Below are 6,000 nucleotides of genomic sequence, written 5' to 3'. Positions count from 1 at the left end.
AAGATGTGCACCCCAGCCACTGCTCCAGCCAACTTCTGCCTCTACTCTTCTACCATGAACTCTACCCCTCTGGAACTGGAAGAATAACCTCCTTTGTCTATGAATAGTTTTGGTAATGGTGTTTTATCACAGAAATAGAAAAATACCTAAGATATTCAATAACAAAGACTGAGGAGTTGGCTCAGCTGGTAGAGTCTTTTGCTGCCAAGCCTGAAGACCTGAGTGTGATTCCTAGGACCCACGTGACAAAACAAACCAACTCCTGCAAGTTGTCCCCCAACCTCCACACACAGCATGACACATGCACATTCATACACAAATAAACCTGTAATATATACCTAATAACCCAACCTTTAAATAGAAAGTGGAATTAAGTAGAATTTAGAGAGAAAAACCAAATATATAACTATAGTGAGATTTCTAATATACTCTAATATGGCAATAAATATTAGTGGTGATATAAAAGATTTGAATACAATTATCAAGCTTTATCCAATAATTACATATAGGATCTCGTACTGATAAATGCTTGAATGATTACACACATACACGCCACAATTTATAAAATAAAAACTAATCAAACAAAAAGTTTTATAAATACGTGTTTTCTGAAGGCACTACTTGTGCCTTCAATCCAGGCATATGTATTCCCGTGTATATTTTTCTACCATTTTTCATTTAAAAACAAACAATTTATCATTTCCCTCTCACACACTGTGTCTTCCCACACTGTTAAAAATAAAATGTCTTCACTAGACTGATGTGCAGATGGTCAGTCTTTGAAGTCAGTAACTGTGCATTCAGCTGAAGTCTTAAGAAAGCCTGCTTTTCTCCTCTGCACGAGTGCACAGCTACCATCTACAGGTTCTTCACAGTAATTAACTACTCTGATGGTCACTGGAGTTGGTTTCCTTTTCCAGTTTCTATGTGGACATCAGCGGAAGCTGAATAAGCTTCCTGAAGGACAGCATTACTCAACTATAAGAGATAAGTTTTGTTTTAAAGAGAGGGTGGAGGTGAATAACCGGATATTTTAAGAGAAAAGGAGGAAAAAGAAAAGACAGATTGTTCTTCAGTTCTGTAATTCAGACACAATGGCATTCATTAGTGCAGTGTAACAGAAAAAAGTATAACCAGAGGGAAAAAATCTCAAAGAGGAATTATTTATAATATAAGCTTAGGTGTCAATCTTCCAAGAGTCAGCTGTCAGAAGATGATGTTAATGACAATGAAGAAGAAAATGAAGAGGGTCCAGATGAGAATGAAGGCAGAGAATAAAGATGATGTAGTGAGGGCTGGTGAGATGGTTCAGTAGGTAAAGATGCTTGCTGCTAAACCTGATGACCCGAGTTCAATCCCCAGGACCCACATGGTGGAAGGAGAGGACTGACCCCCTCAAATATGCCACAGCATGTGCCTGCACACAGATTTCTAATAAATAAGTGTTACTAAAGGAAGAAGAGGATGAAAGGGAAAGAGGAGGAGGAAGAAGAGAAGGAGGAGGAAGAAGGGCAAGAGGAGGGGGATAAAAAATAAAATGGAGGTTGAGAAAGTGAGGAGTGGGAGAGGTGCTTGGCTTCAGCCATTCTTACCACTTAAACTCACCTGTGAATGAAAAACTCCTGTTTTAATGACAGCAACCCTGGTACCCTCTGACATCCCCTCAGTCAAATCTCCTTGTGATATTGGGTGGAGAAGAGAAAGAAGCAGAAACAAACCCTTCTTAACATGAAGTGTTGAGGCTTGGTCTGTTGCTATGTACTGTAATGCTAAATTCTGTACCTCTAGATCTGGTTGCCTCAGGGATAAGGAAATCCTCAAGTGCACCAAATGATGCTATGTAACCCTGCTCCTTAATTTAAAATTATTGATTAAATAAAGATGCCTACAGCCTGTAGCTGAGCAAAAGAGAGGTAGGCAGGGCTTTGTATCTCAGAGGAGAGGAGAGAGAGGAGAGTGAAGAGAAATAAAGACACCATGGGGTAAGGGATCGTGAGAACTGGCCATGAGGACTCTCCAGATGGAGTAAGAGCGGCCCAGGTGGAACATGGCAAGTCATATTTCCTAGTTATTGACAAGGAAGTAGACAAAATAGCTTAGAGCATGGATATCTGCCCAGCTGTAGTGGTATTAAAGTTTTTTATAAATATAAAGATTTATGTCTTTCATCTGGGAACTAAATGATACAAAGTGGGGTAGAAACCCCCAGATAATTTTTACAATAACATTTTGGCACCCACCGTGGGGCAAGAATTTACTCTTAACCCAAATTTAAGATTTCAGATTCCCAGATAAAAGATACACTGACCCTTTGAGATAAAATTCATCCATGATAGTGGCTAGGAAGTCAAGGAGAGATGTTTCCTTAGCAATATCTGTTTTTTCTCTAAGCTTTGTGGGGTTCCGACAGAAATTGGAATGTATGCTAGTTTGGCGGGCATGATTTGGGGCGGTTAAAGAGTAAGCTAAGATACAACCCAAGTCAACGATGTGCCAGGTGGCAGAGTCCATTAGCTACAAACTGGCAGACTCAAATGCCAGCCTGGGCTCTTCCTGGGTGCTGCACTGTGCTGCTCTGCTCTGCTGCGGAGGGACAGCTTTGGAACCTAGTCAGACAGACACTGAGTGCCTCTGCTCTGCAATGAAGCCAGTGAAGTCCTGCCTCTCCACGCAGACTGCATTCCTCCCCCAGTCAAGATTTATAGAGAACTAATATAAATAAAATAGCATTCTACTTTGAGCCACCAACAAAGTCTCCATAAACGTGGGACTCCCATAGAAAGACTAATGGCAGCTCATGAAAAATAACATAAAATAAAAGCCACACTACTCTGAGCAGCTGGTCTCATTGGATGTGGACTCCCACGGGGAAACTGGTGACTGCTTGACCTGGCACATGGCACGTGGCCCAGGCCAAAACCTCTAAACAGATACAATGTGACTTGGGAATATGCTTATACACTAAATGGAGGAGAATTTTAATAAGGTTGAATACAGACATGGATACTAAATTAAGACAAAAGGGTAAGATAAATAAATCCAATAGATATTAATCTCCAAAGAAGGGAGAAAGAGATGGGAATTGATGTAAATGTTTTCAAAGGTACATAGATACTAAATAAATAAACACATGCCTTTGATCTCAATACATGGGAGACAAAAGCAGAGACAGATAGGTTCCTTGTGAGTTTGAGGCCAGTCCAATCTACAGAGTAAATCCAAGTCAGCCCAGGCTACATAGAGAATCCTTGTCTCAATACATAATAATATTAATTGTTTTAAATTATTTTAATTGTTTTAAACCATCAAAATCATAGTGGTTTTAAGTTCAATGGATATGATGTTATGGTATATCCTCTTTGGGAGAGGTCAAAATAGAGCAGATCGAGATAGAAAAGAGGCTGCTGGATTGAATCAGACTACACTTCTAATTACTTCAAAATGCTGGACAAAGGATATGCTATGTTGGAAGAGAGAATTTATACTATGTCAACAGGAAAGGAGAAAAGGTTTGGGATCCCATCCAAAATTATAAAAATCAGATTTGACAGAGGGAGATTCCCTGAAGATCTTGGCTATAGACAAGAAGAAACAAATCAAGACCAAAACAGGTAACTTGTATATGGTAATCCTATACTTGAGAACAGCTCTGAGACCAACTGAGACTTAAATGCTATATACAGCCAAAAATCTTATTGGCTACAGTGTCCTCCTAACTTGTCATTACATGCCATCCTTTCATATGGTATAAATGGAGATTTATATTTCAGTTTGGTTATATGATCTAACTAACTTTTAAAGAAAGACAGTTGTCTTTCAACTGCTCAAAAAAGGAGCAGAAATTTATCAAATGATATCAGCTAGATTTCTTTTGACATAACCATTTTTCCAATTTCCTTTTGGGCCCACAAACAGGAATTCTTTGCCCCAATTCAGGAGGAGACAATTACAAAAAGACTGTTGTCCCAGTCTCTTAAGTTGGGATGGATGGTTTTGGTCATTTTATGAATTATAAATATGCTGTCATTTTAGGGAGGTGATTACAAATCACTATGGTCTTGAACAGGAAAAATGAAATAGGGAATTTAGACTCAGAAATTTCCATCTTTCCTTTTATTTACCCTTTCTCTCTTAGATAAAGGGAAGGGGGTTGCCTTAGTTTGGGTTTTACTTCAATGAAGACATACCATGACCAAGGCAATTCTTATAAAAGACAACATTTAATTGAGGCTGCCTTACAGATTCTGAGGTTCAGTTCACTATGATCATAGCAAGAAGCATGGCAGAGTTCAGGCAAACATGGGGCTAGAAGAGCCAAAAGTTCTATAATTTGGTCCAAAGGCAGCCAAGCAGAAGACTGTCTCCCAGGCAGTCAGGAGAAGGGTTTCAAAGCCCACCCTACACAGACATACTTCCTCCAACAAGGCCACACCTACTCCAGAAAAGCCACACCTCCTATTAGTGCCACTCCCTGGGCCAAGCATATTCAAACCACCACAGTGGGGTGCATAGCAAAACCTTGCCTCAAAATAGTTAATAAATTCCTGCTTTCTGCATGGCCTACCCTTTCTGAGCTCTGTAGAATCCATCAACCACAGGAATTGAGAAGAAAAAGAGGAGAATATAGAATTATCATGTAGAAGTAATAAAGTAAAAAGGTAGATTATTGAATCTACTCTTCAATTTAGAGTTATTGCTAGTCTCAAATAAGGTTATTTTTGTTACATTGGTACAAAATGTTATATATTGATATAGATTTAAGGATTGCATTAGTATAAATCTTTGTATATTGATACAAATTTTAAGGTTAATGTTGTTAAAACACAATGTATGCATATTTCAACTCATATAGGTATTATGCCTATGCAACTTATTTAAAAAATACAAGGTTTAGTTCTAATCCTTTTAATAACTGCTATTACAAACTGTTTAGAATAATCAAGTAATGCAAGTTAATAGTCAATCAGACTCTTACAGATTCTAGTCTTACAGATTACTCATGGTCATGTTAGATACTAGTTAGGATTATTACAGAAGTATACATCTTGAGTTGAACAAATAATAGGTAGCTAGAGACAGACAACGTTTGTTTATTCAGATATACTATGATTAGATAGATGGTCAAAAAAGACCCTCAGCAACTCACAGGATATGGCATTTAAACATAATTTTACTAAGATTTTTTTTGACATTGATACATGTTAACTCCTGACAGTAACCCATTCAACTTGAAAAAGGAGGATAAGCATCAAAAACCTCCACATTGAGTTGCTTCAATTATGTTAAAATAGCCACTGGGCGTGGGGAGAACAAAACAAAACAAAACAAAACAACAACAACAACAAAAAGCCTAAATTCACCTGCTGACAGAATGCTGTCCAGAAAGGACAAACAGATGCAGAGAACTTGACAGCTAAGCTCTACCAAGACATAGTAAGCAAGTCCTTCATAATTCCTGCTTCACAGAAGGTCTGTTGGATGTTCTGGGACAGAGGCTGAAGACAGATGCTTCAACATTATGAAAAATACTAAAGACTGACCAGATAGTCAAATGTTTCTGTCATTTCTATAATTTTTGGAAGCTGTGTCCCTGTGCTTCTTGCATATTCAAGGAGTATTTTTTCCTTCTCAGGTCTCTGATGAGGTTGAAGACCAGATAGTCATAGTCTTACTATAAGCTTGAGTTGTTTAGGATCTAAGATGTTTTTAAGTTACTAATAGAAGTTAGAACAAAATTTAATTTAAATACAGAACTCTGAACTCACCAAGATAGGATAGATAATAGAATACTTTCTCCTAAATTGCCAAATACAAACAGACTGGACTTTTTGAATGTAACTCTTAACCTGGTAATTTTCATAATTGCTTCATAATTGTTCCTACTGTGTGCCATTTATTATTATAAGAAGAAAGAGCCTTTTATTTAGACAAAAAGGGGGAATTCTTGAGGTTTGGTCTGTTGCTATGTATTGTAATGATAAATACTGTCCCCCTCCCAAG

The sequence above is a fragment of the Grammomys surdaster genome, unplaced genomic scaffold, assembly GCF_004785775.1.
Source record: "Grammomys surdaster isolate TR1022 unplaced genomic scaffold, NIH_TR_1.0 142, whole genome shotgun sequence".
In the NCBI taxonomy this organism is placed as follows: Eukaryota; Metazoa; Chordata; class Mammalia; order Rodentia; family Muridae; genus Grammomys; species Grammomys surdaster.
The sequence above is the reverse complement of the archived record's forward strand: the minus strand, read 5'-3'. Positions refer to the sequence as shown.